Genomic DNA, 19,731 nt, shown 5'->3' on the forward strand with positions numbered 1-19,731 from the left:
AGAATGTTTTTTCAGTTTTACAATAAAATATTAATTCAAACCCACAAATCTAAAGTTTGCATATAGACGGACTGGACCTGGATTTCAAAGCTCTAAGTGCTCTGAAAAAGTGAATTAAGAAAATAATATAAGTAATCTTTAAGGGAAAAATGTTTAGCCTCCCAAAGAGGAGAAATCAATTGCAATATGCTATTGTAGGCATTTAAATCCATCATTAATTTAGATTGCTCCCCCAAGTACTTGCAAAAGTCAGTATTTGGTTAACTTACTTTACATTATTGAATGTGCCTTTTTAGAAAGCATACGCCACTTCCCAGTGCTCTAGAATTCAGGCTTTGCAGTAGCTCCCACTGGCTTTCTCCACGGTGAGCCTGAATTATTGAGACGCTGCCCTACCTGCATTTGGTTTATATCTTGACTAGTCCTTGTGATGGAAAGAAGGGGGTGAAGGTACACATGACTCTATACAGAAGTGCTACTATGTCATGTGAAAAATATACCAGTATCTGAAAACGGGATAAACACTGGAGTTTCTGGCTGGAAACAGGTACTGCATTTCAACCCACGCAAACACTATCTCTTTGCTGTTTCAATATTGACTTCAACTTGTAGCAGGTTTTGAAATTCCTGAAAGATTCATTAAATCCTGGACATAAAATTATTGTTATAAATCATCAGTGTGAGTGTGGTTAATTACAAATACAGTTTCCTTTCATTTGTCAAGGAAAGCACTTAAAATTCTTCCTAATAAGTCACTGAGTGTTTTCATGCTGGTTACTCACAGTCATGTTCTACATTTTAATGATTCTTGTATAATTTCAGAAGTCCCAATGAAGGGGCCTTTCCGCGTTCATTTTCTCTGGGACCTATGCTGTTTGATCTGGATGGCTCAGCCAGTCTAAATTAACATTTTGTTGCTTTATTATTAAAGTTCATTTTTCTCATTAGCAATGTATATGTGACCTATATATTGCTTTCCGAGCCAGTCTTTTTTCTGCCCTTTGGTTTATTCATCTATTTATTCAGCCAACTGGTATTTATTAAGCGACTTGAATGTGCAAGGCAATGGCTTGCGACTGGAATATTGTCCCCAGAAGCAACAATGTCTTGTATGTACTACATGCTTAATAAATGTTTGCTGAGTGAACAAATGAACAAATGAATGCACAAAAGTCTTAGATCTGACATCTTGGAACTTTGATTCTAATGAGCGTGCAGATAGCAATCAAGTAAGCAGATAAAGAAAATAATTTCCAACAGCAATAGGCGTAATGAAGAAAGATTTCCAACTTGGAGAGGAGCAGAAACACTGCTTGAGTTAGGGTAGTCAGGGAAGGCTTCCTGGAGGATGTGATGTGTGGATAACTGAGGATGAGCATTTCTGGCAGAGGGAATTTGCAGTGCAAAGGTCCTGGGCTGGGAATGAAAACTAGGAAGGCCAGGATACCTTGAACTTAGTGAACTAGACTAGGGAACCCGATACAAGAGAAAATCAGTGAAGTAGGCAGCGGCTAGATTATGAAGGGCCTTACTGGCCACAGTAAGGTTAGGTTTATTTGGAAGGTTGCAAGCAGGGAGATGATGTAATCCATAATCTGACTGATATTTTTAAGAGCTCACTCTGGCTGCAATGTGGAGAGTGGACTAAAGGGAAGGAAGGCTGGGAACAGGGAGACTGGTCAGGAGGTAGATGCAGTGATTCTGGGGGGTGATGGCAGGCAGCTGGGCCAGGTGAGGCAGTGGAGGTAGGAAGGACTGAACTTGTATTTGCAGGGGCAGCCAACTGGACTTACAGATGCAGGCAGCGAGAGAATGACACGAGTTGATCAGGGTGACTCCAGATTTTTGACTTGAGGAACAAGGTAAGTGATGGTGCTGTTTAATTTATTGGAGAAGACTTGAGAAAGAAGAGTTTGGAGATAGGATATGGTATCTAAGGCTCCTTCTTGGACATGTTCCATTTGAGGTGTTTTTTTCATCTTGTCTCTACAGGATGAAATCTGACACATAAGATTCAACGGTTTGGCTCCTGCCTACCTCTCCCACCACTTTCTATGCTTAAGTATTTTATGCACTAGATACCCCACAGAGCATGCTGTCTGAAGCCTCTGCCTCTTCTCTGCCCAGACAATGCACATTTAGGACTCTGCAGTGTCATTTTCTCTAGGAAGTCTTCTTTATCAGTCAGATTGGACTATGACATGCCGTGCCAGCGAGCAAGCCCCACACCTCAGTTGCCTGTAACAACAGAGGTTTGTTTATTTCCCACGTGGCACGTTCATCATGAATCAGTGCGCCTGGATTTCAAGTCTTCTTCATCACAGGACCCGGGCTGAATGAGCAGCCTCATGTCTGGCACAGGCCTACCTCCTGAAGGGGGGGAAAAAGATGGCAGGAGTGCATAAAGGCTCTTAGCGCTTCTGCTCCAAAGTGACCCACAGTCTGTGCGTGTACATTTCATCGCCAAGTCAAATCATAGGCCCCGCGTGGTATCAGTGCGGTGGGAAACTAGAATCCTCACTGAGGACAACCTAAGGAGGGAGGAGTCTGGTAGCAAAGGGCAGCGGGTTTTTTTTTTTTTTTAAATAATAACTAACATAGTGCTAATTAGCATAGGAGCATGTTAGACATGCAAGTTCTCAGGCCCTCACCCCAGATCTACCGCATCAGAAAAATCTCAGAGGTGGGGGCAGGGTGGAGGCCCCGGAATCTGTGATTTGAGCAGCCCTCCAGGTGATGGTAATGGATGCTTAAGCAGTGAGAATCACTGATCTCGCACGCACACGCTGTCTGACTCCCTTCATCTACCCGCCAGGCCAAGGGCACCCACACTTCTACGATATTGTTCCTGTGTCACTTGGAAGATGAAGCCTTTTCAACATGAGGACTGACGTACGGGAGACAAGCAGTAAACATCTGTAGAGCTGCAAAGCTAAGCTCTCAATTGACCCACGGAGAACCATGTAGCGTTTGCCAGCCCAGCCCAGCGCCGGGGGTCCAGTCCGAATCCAGTCTTGGGGTTTGTGTTTTGTACAGGATCAAGGAGCATCTGAATTCCTAGAAGTCATTATCTACACTGGTCCCTTGCTTTAGTTCATTTGTAGAACTTATCATCATGCAGACATAATTATTTATTTTTAATGCTTGAGTGGAATCTCTATCAGTGCCTCATCTTCAGCACCCGAACAGTGCCAAGCCCAGGGGCCTTTGATGAATATTTGTGGAAAGAACGAATGGAGCACTCCTTAATATTTGTATTAAAAGTGAAATATCATACATGTTACTGTTTTTGAAAGAAATGTTGCCTACCGTAGGAAGCATGTTATCAGGCGTGGGGTTGGAATGCTCAGTGAATTAAATTCACTGCCAATTAGCTGCAACACTCTCCATGTGTAATAAAAAATAGCGTCAGACGAGATTTTAAAGAATGACACATGTGATAATTATGATGGTCCTTTGCATAAACACAGCAGGACAAAATCTACAAAACAACTTCCACATTGTTGCTTACATAGTTTTCTCTGTATTTCAAGGCTAAGACTTTTAGTTTCAAGAAGGTGTGTTAGGTTAGGGTCTCCAGGAAACAGACGATGGGTCAGGGATTTGTTTGCAGGACTTCACTGGGCAGTGCCCGCAGGAGCAGCGGCCAGGAGGGAAGAGGTAAGACTGAGCAGGAGGGGGAGCTGGACCCCAGTGCAGCTGCCGCAGAGGCCTCGGCCCATCTCCAGAGCAGCTCAGGAGCTGCTGTCCCGCCTTGAAGCAAGGACCTGGCCTTTCTGCCTCTGCAGGGAATAGGGCTCAGAGACACAGCCCCTGGGGAGATGGTGTGGACTGGGGAGAGAGGGCTTTCTTCAGCTAAAAGCAATTTCCAGAGAGCAGCTCACCTGAGAGCCATCAGCCACCAACGTCCCAGCAGCCGAGGGGCTGAGCGTTTCCGGGCGGAAGCGAGGGTCTAGGCAGCACGACTGGCATCAGCAAGAGGAGGCTGCATCCGCCGCACCTGCAAATTTGTTAGAAACGCACAGCCTTAGACGTCATCTCGCGCCAACTCTGGATTTCAACAAGCCCCCTCAGATAAGGCCGATGCGCACTCCAGCTTGAAAACCACTGGGCTCGAGGTTCTGAAGAGGGCTCTGGTCACTTCGAAGCCCTTTAGGACGCACTTGCTTCTCATTCTGTATGAGGCCACTTGAAAGCAGATGATTTTCCTTTCAGGGACCCAAACGTGAGACCGGCTTTGCTCTCAAGAGCCTTGGCCACACCCGGAGTGAATTTGTGATGGAAATTAAAATGTCGAAAAAAGGAAATGAATTGATTTTCCTGGTATTCGACAGTTTTCAAAGACAGAAAGGAAGCAAGGATATCTAAAAAAAAAAAAAGAGATATGACTATGTATGTGTGTAGGAAATGGACTTCCTGAGGTGTTGCTAGGCAAAGAGTAAATCAGCTGGGGAAGAAACAGTCAAGATGCCCTTCCGCCTCTAGGTGGCACTGTTAACACAAGACAGTTTGGTTGTCCAGCAGCAGGGTGTCGTGGGAACCCTTTGTAAATTGTATTTGCTAATTAGTTATTTATGACTCAGGGAGTATTGAAATCAAATTTAGAAAAAATTTGCAATATGTAGCATATAGTTTCTATACACTATTTTTTTCATGAAAGCGTCCAAGCTGTACTATATTAAAGTCTTTCCTCTTTTTTCCTTTCTCAATTCTAGGAAAAATTAATCTTCATAATTACTGTGGTACATTATTAAAATAATATTTTAACATGATAACAGTAACTCTGCATTTGTGCACCACTTGAAAGTTTCAACAATCACATTAAGTGAAGAAAGCCAAGTGCAGAAGTTGTGTCTAGTACACTACTACTGACATAAAAACAAAGTGACAAAAAAGAATATACCATTGTATTGTTATCTATATACATAAAACATCTTCAGAGGGGTAGCTAGTAACAGTGATCACTCTTTGCGGAGGGATGGGATTTGGAGGACGGGAAATAGAGTGGGAGGAAGAGTTTTCACTATATATCCTTTTGTACTTCTTGAAGTTCTAACTATGTGAATGTATTACTAGTCAAAAAGATTTAAAGAAAAAATTTAGGGTGTTTTTCTGCATCCTTAGGAACCAAGAGAAATAATTATTGCATTCTCATTTTACAAAGAGTCATGCATTTGGGAAAGATAGGACTTTAACCACTGGCTTCTCATTTCTGTGACAGTGCTCTCTCTGCAAACCATTTTGCTATGAATTTTACCTAGATCTGAAATTGCTGGGTGCAGCGTCATATCTTGGAAGCTACTCGGGCGTCTCAGAAGTAAACTCAGGCTCACTGAGTCAACTGCTGCATCTTTTACACTATTTTTATGGAACTAAAAGTCTGTTTCCTCAAAGAAAGTCAAAGGAATATCTGATTCATAAGCAAAGGAAAATTTCCTTGAAATTATTTTTTGTTATCTGGGGAAGGTCGCAGTAAACCATGAAATTTACTAGATTATGAAATATAGACCTGCTTTTTTTGTGAAGAGTTCTTGTAATATACCTAAAAGAGAGACAGTCTAAAAGTCTAGTTTTCTTTCCAAGGATGAAGGTAAAAAGACACCCCTGCATAGACCTGCTCTGTGGGGTTTGGCTCAGCCTTTCTGGCAAGGGCATTTCTGGAAGAGTCTGTCTTGTTTTCTATTTCCAGAAACTGAGTCTCTACAGAATTTAGTTATCTGTGTGCAGACATAGTAAGCGTGGCAGGTAGAGAGGGGAAGAGGGAGGGTGAAGGGTAGGGAGCTTAGCTGTCAAATAAGGTCACTCTTTTCCTAAGTTGAATTCAGTTTGACATTGGCCTTGAGAAAGTCACTGAAATCCCTGACACATCTGTAAAATGGGCACAATTCCTACTTAGGGTCACTGGAACGATTGAAATGGTATGGTAGCTGGCACAGTGCCTGGAGGAAAGTATGTTTAAAGCAGATGTTGTTTCAGGCGTGGACAGGGTTGGGGTTGGCGGCTTCTCCATTCTCTCGTCACCGCAAGGGATGGGATCAATTCTGCTCACCTCGCAGGACTTCCATAAGAGCTGCCAAGCTGCCATGCTCGGTAATGGTTACTGAGGAACGATTCCCTTGCCCTTGCCCTCTTGGCCGCTGTCTCTGCATCAGGGCTGCCATTTCCAATCCCTGTTTTCTCCAGAGACTCTCAGTAAGAATAGCCTGATCCTGCAACTCCCTGCTCAAAAACCAAGGCTGGCCCTCTACTCCCAGGCAGGGGGAGCCCCTGTTCAGGCAGAGAGGTACAAAAGCCCCACAGCAGTCCCGACCCGGGGCCCGGGAGAGGCATCGAGGCCAGAGGCAGGGAGGTGGCGTCATCTGAGGGGAGAGGATGGTGGCGGCTGTGGAAGAGACAAGGTTTTCTAGCACACACCCTGAAGCCTGGAGACAGAGCGCTAGAGAGCACCCATGTGTGAGGACCTGGGAGGGGTGTCACTAGGAGGACCAGGAGAGATCGGAGGTTCAAGGTTCCAGGGAGGAGAAGGTTCGAAGGGTCAAAATAAGAGATGATGATTACCGAGCGATCATGACACGGGAAACACCCAGCGAGCATTACCTCATGTGATCCTCACGACCACCACCCAATACGGCAGGTGCTCCCTGAGGCCCCATTTCACAGATGAGAAACTGAGGCTTTGAGAGGGAACGTGCCTGACCCGAGGTGGCACAGCTGGTGACTGGCTGAGGTGGGATTTGAAGTCAGGCATCTGCCTCTGGCCACCCCGCACTCTACTCTTACCCCATCTTAATGGGGCAGTGCTGGCACCAGGACTGTGGGGGCATTGAGGGGACGCAGCTGAACCGAGCACTGAGGACCCCGCGGAAGCCATGAATGAGTGCCCTTTAAAGAGACCGGAGGTGGAGTAGATTGAAAGCTCACTGTGATGTGCTGGAGAGGAGGAAGCAGGAGATGAGGGTGCGATTGTAAATATCATGTTAACATTGTACAAGAAGAGGAGGGGTGGACAGTGGACAGGGGCATCGTCAAGGGAGGCTTCCTTTAGGAAGCAGAAATTTTCCTCCTGGTTACAGGTCAGTGGCAGAAGCCCAAGCAGAAAGGTTTATGGTTTGAAGGAGAGGGACCCAGGTCCAGATGGCTTAGCTTGGGGAAGACGGAGCAGAGTGAAGAAGTGGTGGGCACGGAGCGCCCACCGAGTCTCTCCAGCTCCTTATCTTGTTGACTGACTCATGCCAGACGGGAGGGATCGTGTTCCACAGATGAGGAAATTCAAGATCAGAACAGACTGGGGGACCTGCCCAAATCCACACAGACAGAAAGCCAGCAGGCAGGTCCCGTGGGCCGGGCTGCCCATCTGCTGCTGGGACAGGGTTGGGGGGAGCAGTGGAAGGGAGGGCACGGGGGCTGGAGGGCACAGGGAGGCAAGGGAGCGTATGGCTTGCCGGGAGGGACAGAGAAGGGACGCAGAGGGACAGTCTGAAGCAGCTGGTGTGGGGAATTCGCAGGCAGCGAGCTGGGGAGTCAGCACCAGCGGCTGCCTGAGCAGAGAGGCTCAGAGCCCAGCCAGGAACTGGGGCTGCAGACGCAGGGGTGGAGGTGAGAGGCCAGGACACTGCCTTGTTTTTTCTCTTCTGCTTTGTCCAGGATGATGATGTGTGCACGACATGCGTTTGTAAGTGTGTGTGATCGCATTAGTGTACACATGGTGAGTGTGGTTTATGTGTACAGCTGTGAAAGTGCACATGAGTGTGTGTGCGCGTGTGAATGTGTGAGTCTGACTGTGAGCACAGGTGAGGTGTGTGGGAGGTGTGTGTGCATGTGCTTGGGAAGTGGAGACAGGAAGCTCCCCTGGTTGTGCGGCTGGACTGCAAACACATCCCTCTGAGATAAATCACTGTCTGCGGAGCTGGCTGTGCGACTCAGGCTGGCTGCCAGCTATGTGCCAGGCTTCCCGAGGCTCAGGCTCTAGCTGCTCCTGGCCTGGTTCCCTGTTTCCCCTTCGGTCTGGTGGCCCCAGGTCCCTGGGCACAAAGATGCTCCCGTGCAGGTCTGAGGGGGCACCCTCAGGTGGGAGCCAACCTCCTGCAGAGTCTACAAACGCCTGTGGTCACAGCTGGGGCCCTTCAGTGGGGCATCCTGGTCCAAGTGCACCCACCTCCTGCATGTCTGAGTCTGCGTGGGAAACCCAAGTGCACAGAGCTAGACCTTCTTTTTTTTTTTTAACTGGAATGCAAGTGACAAGGACTGAATTAGAGGCAGAGGCAGAGAGAGAGGAGAGAGAGGGGCACATTTGTGGCACAGGAAGTGTAATTCAGCCAAACATGTTGCGTGTTCTTAGACCTCTCTTGTCTGCTTACAAACCCGATGTCTGTCCGTCCTTCCTTCCTTCCTTCCTTCCTTCCATCCTTCCTTCCTTCTTCCCTCCCTCCCTTCCTTCCTCCCTTCCATCCTTCCTCCCTCCCTCCCTCCCTTCCATCCTTCCTTCCTTCCTTCCTTCCTTGCTCCCTCCCTCCCTTCTTTCTGTAGACTGTTTACTGAACTCACACAATGTGCCAGGGACCATGCCAGCTACTGGGGACAGAGCAGGGAGCAGTCAGACACCGGCCCTGGCCTCATGATCTGAGTCTGTCTGGAGAGACACACAGGGAGCAAGTCATCACCTCCGTGGCACATGCGTGTGGGAGAGGAAAGGTGCCCTGGGGTCTTGTCATAAGAGGTTCTTAGTCCTGGGGTGGGGGGCGGTGGTATAGGTGACAAGGGTTTTCAAAGAAGCACTCCTTGGGAGTGAACAGCACCTCTGTGCCCTCTGTGGCACCCACCCAGTGTGAGTCACTGTACCTTTAAGGAGGCCTCGCCTGCAGGGACAGAGCCTCCTCAGCCCCACCGGAGTTGGAGCTGCCACTGTGAGCTTCAGTTCTGGGATGGGATACACAGGCCTGCCACCGGCCCAGGCCCTGGCCCTCACTTCTTGTCACTCCAGCTGGCGATGACCTTCGACTCTCCTTCAAGACCACTTCCTCACGCCAACTCATCCCATCCACAGCCAACTAATGACAGCGGACTCTCGCCATGAGCCACACACGGTTCTGAGCAAGACACTCATGCTCACCACCACTCTTTGAAGTAGGTGCTGTCGTTGCCGCCAGCCCACTTTCACAGTTGGGAAGACAGAGGCCAGAGCAGTCGAGGAACTCTCCCAGGGTTAGACAGCGGGAGATCTGGGATTTAAACCCAGGCATTCCGGAATCAGGATTCATGTTCTTGTTTACTCTGCTGTGCTGCGGTTCAAAGCAAAATCTAACTTGGCTTCTCAGATCTCAAGACAAAGATTCCTTTACCCATTCACAGAATTTTTAAAAGCCGTTGTACCTTGAGATCTTACAATACAGCAACACCATGCTAAACGCTTTATTCATCCAACCAATTTTTATAAAGTGCCAATTATAGGCAAGACAGGGTCCTAGATACTGAGAATACAGCGGAGAACAAAACACACAGCTTTCCTACCTTAATTGTAACTGAGTGAGGATACACATAATACACAGTGAAGCCAATGAATATGTAATATAATTATCAGACAGTGATAAAGGATATTTGTCTCCCTTGATACGTATCCTGTCTTTAAGAAGTAGGTATTATTATGCCCATTTTGTAGATGCAGAAACTGAGGCTCAGAGAGATTAGTAAATACTTCTAAAGTCACACAGCAACTTTGACCTTGGACTTGATTTTGAATTCAAATCTGGATTTCTCTAACCCTGAAGCTAAAGTTCTAAACATCACACATTCAGGCATCACACACTCACTGTCAAAGAATGAAATACTGTTTTCATTTATCTTTGCCTCCTCTCTCTTTTCTTCCATCACCCCTGTTAAAAAAAAAAAAAAAAGGAGGAGGGGGCACAGAATCTAAGGGTTGGAGGAATAATACCTTGGGGTCACCTCCTGAGGTCACGTGGCCATGCTCCTGTCCCGGGGAGGAGCCATCCTCACATTTAGACAGAAATCGTCTCATCCCATTCTGAATGAGAAAGTTATGCAGAACCAAATCAATAAGAGGTCTCTTTGACATTAAAAATTCTTTTGTTTATTTTTCTCTCCTCCTCCTGTGCTGACAAATCTGTTCGTGTAAAGATGGAAAAGAAAGCCAAGCCATTTGTCACGGTAATATCTTCCCTCCCGGCCTTCATAATGAATTGTGGTGGTTAAAGTTAATCAATCACTCCCTTAACTGCAGATGCTTCTTTTTTAAAGTGCTCCCAGACTGGATGCTTGAATGTACTGTTTCCAGGGACCGTGTGTGCACATGTGTAAACCCAAGTGCTCCTTGGAGGGAAAGAGACACACATTTTCTAAGTGTCCGTGTCAGGGAGAGAAGCTGGCTGCTTTGGGAGGTTGGATTTCTTCCTTTTCACAGGTGATCCTACAGTGATGCACTTGGGTGAGGTCTGTAAGCTGAGGGGACAAAGCCTGGGGGGAACAAAGCTGAGACATGAACCTAAGTTTGTGTCTGTGGAGCATCCACATTAACCACCTGCATTCTAGGATAAGCCGGACTCCTAAAGATTCTTTCCATGGCCTTACCAGATGTTTACTGGTTCGTTCTTAAGGATATAAAAAGATTTTGCTGTTCTCTGAATCCCCAGATCCTAATTTCTGTCATTTGGCTTTGTCCTGATGAAAGAAATTCGAATATCTCATCTTATCATGCAAGGCATTGAAACACAGATTCCATGTTCGGGGGCCCCCCAAGGGCCCCTGAGTCTTCATACTGCAAAGCTTCACCCATTCCCCCAAATCAGGAGGTAGTGAGAAAATGGTAAAGACTTGAAAATATTCAACTGTATGACAGAAGTTAATTTACTGTGATGCTGCTGCTAGTGAAGAGGAGATACTGAGTGGTCACGCTACAGAAACCAGCAAGTGTTTTAAAGAACTGATGAGATTATTTGTGTTTAGCACTTTCATTACTTGTCCTCAATAACACAGTTTCCAAAGTGGTTTGAAGAGGACTGGGACACTGTCTCCGTGTATTTCTTCATGTCCAACTAGGTTAAATATTTCCCTTGTATCCACTACTGATTTGCAGAGCAAGCCAACGCAAAGGAGCCCGAATGAATTGTCACACAGCCCCAATTAATGTGGGTTTAATTCCGAGACAAAGAGGATCATCATGAATTTCAATGAACGGTCCAGATTCTTGTATTCGAGTTCGCTGGGATGACTGGTGTGCGGAATTAGAGGGCTGTGGGCTGAAGCTTGGGGGTTGTTTCAGTGGGCAAAAATCCTGGTTGCCACAGTGCTCGTTGTAACAGGGTGCGAACCGTTCATCACATTATCCGTCCTAACGATGAACGGGAGCAGCTAGAGACGGCTCGCGGGCTTCCTCGGAGCCCATGGCTTTTAACTCTCCATCTCCACCACACTGAACAGTTAGCAAAAATAACATCAACTTATTTTCTCATGATCCTCTCTGCCTAGAACTCTTTCTTGTCTTCATGAAATCAATTGCAGGAATACTGTAGAAGTTCTCTTCTCCACCCCTATCAGTTTCCCTCAGCCCACCCAGGTTTGGCAATGACCTTGTAAAGTGTGGTGTCAAAAAAAGCAGATGTTGCTCCAAGGACTCTGATCCTCGCAGAGAGAGTAGATGGCTTCCTTTCTTATTTTGAATTGTGTCTCTTTAAAATGCAGCCACAGTAGGACCTCAAACAGCACTCAAACTAAAACTGATCTTTAATCCTCATTTCCCAATGAGGAAACCAGAGAGAGGCAGGAATTTGCTCAAAGTCAAACAACAAAGCAAATGACCCAAATGAAAATCTAAATATCTGATACCTAAATGAAACTTGATCTCAAGCCTGTGTGCTTCTGCTGAACTCCACCGTAACTTGTCCTAAACACGTAATGAAAATCTTGAGCACTATGTCCTTTAAATAAGTTATCCTTCCCGATTCCTGAAGGAACCTGCGAGGTTAGTTTTGGTCCTCTTCCCATCCAGGTCACTCTCCCTCAACCCATCAAGGATTGGCAGTGACCCTGTATTACAGCCATTCTATAGATTAGAAAACGGAAGGTGAACAGTGAGTAAATGTCAGACTATGTCAGTAAATGTCAGAACACTGGTCTGTCTGTTTCCTGACCACACACGCGCCACTGCACTTTGACCCCACCTGGGCGTCTTCAGAATCCAATCACATGTTTACTTGTTAAATGTGTTGACAGCGCCCACCTCTCAGTTGCAATGCCCACACCTATACCTGTGCAGCTACCTTTTTGGACCTGACTGCAGGGCTTCAAATTTTTTTTTTAATGGTGAGATTGAACACATTAGACTTGAACTGGCTCTTAGAATTCTGTCACTAGCAGACTTTGTCCTTGAGAACGAGTAAACAGCAGCAAAGCACAAGCACTGAGAGCTGGCAAGCCCTTAGTTCCCCGCCCTGAGGCTCCCCTGCCCCTTAGTGAGGCGGAGGCACAAGCTGCTGAACGACTGGGGGAAACTGTGTAAGTAATCGATGACCAGAAACACACAACAGTTATCTGCATCCTTGACAATGAAGATGATGCTTTTCTTGGCAGTTGTCATTAGGGCCTCCTGCCATCAGCTCCTCCTGCTGCAGATCACTGACGTTGGCATCTAACCCCTCTCCTGGACCCCACTCTCCTAGGTGGGTAATGTCCACGGGAGACATGCCTGCTGTACTGGGGCCACGCCAGAGTGTCAGGGCCCATGCAGGCAGATAGAACAACAGAAAACAGGAACCTTCCTCTTCTCCACTCACTCCATCGCCTAATTTACACAGTGGGTGTACATATTTAATATCACACAGATACCGTGACCGTGGTATAGGGGGTGATCCGGGCTGGGATCTGCCCTCAACTGTACCCACATATTCTGTGACCTTGAGACATCACCTCCTTTCTCTGGACCTCAGTTTCTCCATTAAAAACAAACAACAACAGTAATACCCTGAAGATGATTTAACTTGAGAATCAGCAAGTTATCTCTGAATTCTCATATTCCACAATGCTGTGTTAGAATTTTCAGGGATATTTTAAGTCCATCAAGAATTATACAGGGCATCACATTCATTCTTCCTGAGACTCAGGCCTCATGCGAGACTCCATTTTGTAGTCATCAAGCTTGGGAAGAGAAATATCATTATTTCACAATGTGCCCAAAGAACAGGGCTGCCAAAATGTGCAATTTGTGCTGACTCCTCCAGTGATACCCTCATGTGGTTTCTTACCAATTTCCTCACAGGGTTAAGACAGAAGTGGTTCTTGTGCACACATTTGAACAGGGAAAAGGTAAACACCCAAGCTACTTAAATTCAGAAGCACTTTCCTTTTGTCCTCACTTGAATTTAATTTCCCAATCACAGTACTACAGATTTAAATAGCATGGCCAGAGGTGCCAAGGAAGAGTAAAAATAGAAGCCAGGATGGTGGAGGGCATCATCATCTAGTAAGTGATAGCTGATTTATTAACAGACAGGAAAGAAAATTGATTTACAAACGATCTTGGGGAGGTAAAGACTGCCGCCTACATTTTTAAATTAATGTTTAATTATATATGAAATTCTTAATTACATAAGCAGTACAGGAATACATTTCCCTTTTCAAAAATTAAAATGCTACAGAGAAAGCTGAAGTCTGCTCTGAGCAGTCCTCCCCTCTCCCCAGCCTGAGTTCCTGTTTGGTGCATATCCTGTAAGACCATTTTCCTTGATTTTACATAATTTTACTTGTGTATCAATAGTTCCATAAAAGTTATATTGGATTGTTCAGTGCCACATTAACTGTTACTGATTTTTAAATCACATATAATTTTATTCTACACCTTGTTTTTCACTCAGTGAAATGACTTGCGTTTCCATCCATAGCCCTACATAGATTTATGCTTTTTCAAGTTTTTCATTTTAAACATGACTGCAGTACCTGCCTCTCTGTGCAGGTGTGGGTCAGAGGTGAATTGCTCTTTAAAAGCGGCTGTATTATTTTATAGTTCCACCGTTTCCTACTTAAGTGTCAGCACTTTGTATTTCCAAACTCTTTTGGCTTTGCCAGTCTATGGGTGAAACATGGTATCTCATTGTTTTAATTTCTATTTCTTTAGTTATGAGAGAGTTGAGTATCTTTTCACGTATATTTTCTGTTGTTTGCTGTATATATCATGTGATCATTTTTCTATTGGGTTATTTGTGTTTTTTTCTCATTGATTTTTTTAAGGAATACTACATTTTTCCAATATTTGTTACAGACATATTTTTCCAAGTTGCAGACATCATGCCCTTTTCCCCCTTAAGATTTTTGTGTGTGTTTCCTAAGAAGCAAGGTATTCTTTTATGTAATCACAGTCCCAATATTAAATTCAAGGAAATTGACGTTGAGGCTATAATTTTACTTAATCTAATCACTCATATTCCAATTATTTACTTGTCCCAGTAACATTCTTCATAACATTTTGTATTCTTAATAGCATTTGTCCCCCCAGTACACGGTCCAGTCCGACGCACGCACTGCGTTTGCCTCTCCTTTGTGTTTAGTCTCCTTTAATCTGGAACCGTTCCATAGCCTTCCATTGTCTTCCATGACATTGACATTTTTGGAAAACTGAAGTCAATTATTTTATAACATGTCCCTCTTGTTGGATTTCTCTGATGTTTCCTCATGATTAGACACGTTTTGTATCTCCAGACCGAGTACATACTACAAACGTGACCCTTTGTTTTTCCCAAGGTGTCACATCTGGAGGCACACAAGGTCCCTCTGACTTGTTGATGATGTCAGTTGTGACCATCTGACCACAGTGTAACTGATAAGTATACTTACGATTTCCCTTGATCCTCACCCAACTACCCCCTTAGATTTAGCATTCATTATTGATTCTTGCCTGAAACAATTTTCACTATGATGCCTACAGACTGGTGATTTTCCACCACTTATTCTACATTCACTGGCCAGCTTTCTACCCTAAGAAAAAGCCCTTCCTCTCCCCCGCCTGACATTCGTTCATTCATCCCTCTCTCTCATCTACCTGTCATCTATCACCTATCTGCTATTTGAGTAGACACATGGATTCCTATTCTATTTGATGATGTATAATTCATTCCTGTCTGCATTGCTCTGGTTGCTACAACTAATCACCACAAACTTGGTGGCTTAAAAAACCATACCCTAATTCTCTTACTGTTCTGGAGATCAGAAGTCCAGAATCAGTTTCACTGGACTGAAACCAAACTGTCGGCAGGGCCACACTCCCTCTGGAGGATCTAGGTACAATCCGTGTCCTTGCCTTTTCCAGGTTCTAGTGTTTCATTCCTCACATGTCTTGTCACATCCAGTCCTCACGCCATCTTTCTTTTCTTCGCAGGCAAATCTTCCTCTGCCTCACTCTCATACGAACACCTGTAACTACATTTAGAGCTCACTAGATAACTAACCCAGGGTAATCTCCCCATCTCAAGATCCCTACCCTCATCACATCCGCACAGTCCCTTTTGCCATATAAAGTAACATCCACAAATCACAAGGATTAGGACCTGTATGTTCTGGACGCTGTTATTTGGCCAATCACACATTTTTTGTGGTCAAAATTTGATGCTAAATCATTCCCAGATTTGGCCAGTGGGATCCCCTGCAGCCTTCTTCCTTTGTCCTTTAGACATACCCACCTGCCATCGTTTCATTTAGTTATTTATTTCTGTTGGAGCACTTCATTGCTTTTGGACACAGGACATTTCAGGCTCATCTTGTACTTTCTCTTTCCTACCCATGAAGAAAACTTTCACTCTCCCCATATCAGCCTGCTCTAATAATTCCTGCTGCTTGCAAAAAAAAAAAGTTTAGGTGTCCCCGCTGTTTAATCTACACTCATACGCTGGATGTCCCCAGCTGGAAACAAACTCTTCCTCTCCTAAACACCTATATTTCTATTTTTTAATTGATTTGAGCCAAAATTTCTTTTTTGTTTTTTCTTTTGTTTGTTTTTTAATCTGAAAGGGTCTCTACTGGATGCAGGGATGCAGAGGTGCAGTGGACGTTTATCAGTTAGTGGTGAGGGGAGGCTCTCTGAGGAGCGGTGAGAGAGGCCAGCCACACAGACAGCCGGGGAAAAGCATTTTGGGAAGTGAGAAGAACAGATGCCAAGGACCCTTGTCAAAGATGGCACACAGAAAGGGAGAGAGTTTGAAAAAATGAATAAAACAAACAGAACTGAATGAACAGTCTCCCTACTCAAACATAACCACTCATTATCCTGCCTTTCTACATAGTTCCAGCCAAAACCATAGCTAGACTTTTCTTAGCACTGGCCAGCACTTCCCATATTGCCATAGGTGGACTTGCCATCATTATTCAAACATTCCGTGATAGTTGGATACCCTCACTCGGCTAACTGTGGGATGAGGTGGGATCTCCCCAAACCCTTCTTCTCTGCCATCCTCCAGAACAAGTCCCTAGGCCCCTCTCATTTCAAAATTCCATCAACAAACAAAAAGGGAGCCATCAAAGAAGGCCTCACAGAGCAGACTAAGATCCTAGCTTTGTAGGATCTCTCAGCTCTCTGGGTCTCTGCCCCTGAGCTCTCTGGGTCTTGAGGTCCACACACTCCCTCTGGTTCTCATGCCAACCCTTTCATCCTGTGAGTCAGCCTGGATGTAAAGTCAAGACAGAGACAATGATCTAAATGGCCTTCTGCCTGACCATCTCCCGGTCTATTGCCTCCCACCCGTCCCCATGCCCCAAGGTCCCTGTGGCAGAGTCTGACTCTGCAGGGGGAGAAGGGCCCAGTCACAGAGCAGGGAATGGTTACTGGACACAGAGGGTTCTGCTCTCCAAGAGTACTTTGGTCTCCTTGCTCATTTGCTCTACGAGGGAACCTCACCCCGGGGTGCTGACTCATCCCTGTTGCCTCTCCAGTGGGAGGAAGGCTGGTCCTCTGGCCGTAATGGTGCAAGGACGCTTTGGAGTGGGCAAGCCCCCACCTCACATTGCCTGGGAAGGAGCAAGAAGCTGTTCCAACCTGGCAGCTGTTATTTACACTTCCGAGAATGTGTGATGGCGGGAGTGTGGAAACAGTAGCAGATGACTCGAGAGAACAGGGAAACGAGGCCTTTGACAAAGATGTGTACTATTTATGTGAAACCTGATGCGTCTGCCAAAAATATGCCCCAGCACCAAATGCTCCATCCTGATACAAGAACTACACAGAAAACAAAGTTACTTCACATATATCTTCACCCAGGCTGCTGGCCCACGTGTTTGTCGTCTAACAGCATCTCAATTTCCAGGGGCTGATTTCAGCATAATATCACAGGAGCAGCACGCTGTTCTAGCCTCAGCATCTCCACCAACCATTGTGCCAGGTTTGTCTCATTGGTAAAATGAAGGGTAAGGGAATAAAATGGGGTTTAATGCTCACTTCCAGTTCTGTACTTTATGAATCTAAGAAATATTTGAGGCATTGATGGCTTGGATGGGAATGCGGAGTTTTCTTTCCAGGAGCTGTATTTGGAATTTGTCTTGCTTACAGCAAGACATGTAATGCATGTCGAATGAGTGACTTTATGCACTAAGCCATTCAATTTGAATTTTTATAATTATGAAATTTCACCCACACAGTCTGAGATCAACCAATCCCACTAGATGCAGAGAAAATCCATATGACTGTGAATAAACATCAACTTTGTCACGCAAGTGAAGAAACCTAACTAAAATGTACAAATAAGACAAAACGAGGATTTTTATTTTAAATTCATATGATCAAAATAGAAAGGGCATGGGAAAGGGTGGCTGGAAGCTGCCCTGGGGGATCAATGGAGCTGATGACTAAATGCTAACAGGAAGCATTCTCCCCATCCTCGCGTGCTTTACCCCGAACCTCCACCAGGCTGCTTCCCCTCCTGCTGACTGCTGGGGTGGGGAGTGGAAAAAGGGTGAAGAGCCTGGCAGCTGGAAGTTCTAGGTTCACATCTTTATAGACCCAGGGCTTCTGAAGAAAAATGGCTTCTCTTCTCCTAGCTCAAATTTGGAAAATCTCGGGGAAGGACTGTGATTGGCTTACCTGGAACCACATGCCTCCCTATTGGCCCATCTGTCTGTTCAAGAAGTGAGGAATATGATTGGCTCAGCTTGGGTCATGTGCCTGCCCCGAGGGGTATGGGTGGGGCTCTGCTACTACAGGAAGTGGAGTAGCACTCACATGGCCACGGGGGGGGGGGGGGGGATTTGTGACTGAACTGGGAAGGAACTGAAATGCCTATTACCCTTATCTGACCTCAGTTTAGAGATACAGTTGGAGCTTGTCAGAGTTATAATAATCTGGAAGTCTAAAGATGTTTATAAAACAGAATCTCTTCAGAATGATCCTGCCCACTTCATGGCAGGGACAAGAAGGAGCTAATATTTGGGGAAAATGCAATTTTTAAGGAAGTGAAAAGGATTTCTCTTTAAGGAAATGATTTTATATGTTGTAAAATTTTCACTAGGTCATGCAATATTTTCTAAGAAAGGCATAATGAGAATTATGTCTTTTAACTTCATACAGAAAAAAAAGGAGCCCCATGTAGATAAAGTATTAGGACTAAAAAAAGCAGTTCCTGAGACTTGAGGATAAGGCTTTAAAAGAATCACATGCAAATTAGAACAATTCTCTACCATTTTACACCTATTACGTTGGGGAAGCTTTTTTTTTTTTTTTTTTTTTTTTAATGATAATACCCAGTTTTGGCAAGATTCCAGGGAAGCAGGTACAATTAATTGTTCATTGCTAGAGGGACTATGAATTGTAAAGTGATTTGACAGTATGCACTTATAGCCATTAAAGTTTTTGGCTTTTTTGATCCAGTAATTCCTCTTTAAGGAATTTCTCCTTAGGAGCTAAACTAAAAGAACATAAAATAAAGATGCTCCTTAAGCTTTAATTTTTACTGAAGAAGGGTGAAGACCAGGGTCATGTTTTATTTATATTTGTGTCCCCAACATGGTCTCCATCAGGCAAGGCACAGAGTTGGCACTTTAAAATTTTAAAAAATAATACCTGAATATACATACTCACAAAAAGATATTTTAAAAATTAATCATGTAAGATCATCTCAATGTGACAGGATGTTGCCATTAAAATTAAGAATTATGAAGACAACTCTGCAGCATGGGAGATGGCTTATCTTAGAGGTCTAGGGGGAAAAAAGAAACTGGAGGGTATATAACACCGTTCCTGTGTTCTGACTACACATATGTAAAATTTGTCTGTGAATCTGGTCATGGAGTGGAAATGAAACAGAAGAAAGCAAGCAATTACTAGTTGGGGGTGAATTCTTCATTATATAGTCCCTTAATATTTATGCAATAACATGTTTTAGATTAATTGATATGTTTGACAAATATAACTGCTACAGCCGAATGGCCAATAGAACCCCTCTGGATGGCAACAGAGCCCTCATGAGCCTGCCAAGAAGGAACTCTCTGCTCTTGTCCTGATTTTGTGTCTTTAGTGGACCCTAGAAATGAAATGTCCCAAAGCAATTATATCTACACCTATGAATGTGTCTCTTAAAGGGCATAAGTACATAGATTCACAAATGTATGTACTTGATGCTTGGCAGGTAGGCATGTAGAAGTATTCAGCACGATATCAACCAAAGATAAACATTTTCTTGTTGTGCTATTGTGATTTAAATAAGAAATTTTGGGGGGAGGATATAGCCCAGTGGCAGAGTGTGTGCT

This window comes from Camelus ferus, chromosome 27 (assembly GCF_009834535.1).
Source record: "Camelus ferus isolate YT-003-E chromosome 27, BCGSAC_Cfer_1.0, whole genome shotgun sequence".
In the NCBI taxonomy this organism is placed as follows: domain Eukaryota; kingdom Metazoa; phylum Chordata; class Mammalia; order Artiodactyla; family Camelidae; genus Camelus; species Camelus ferus.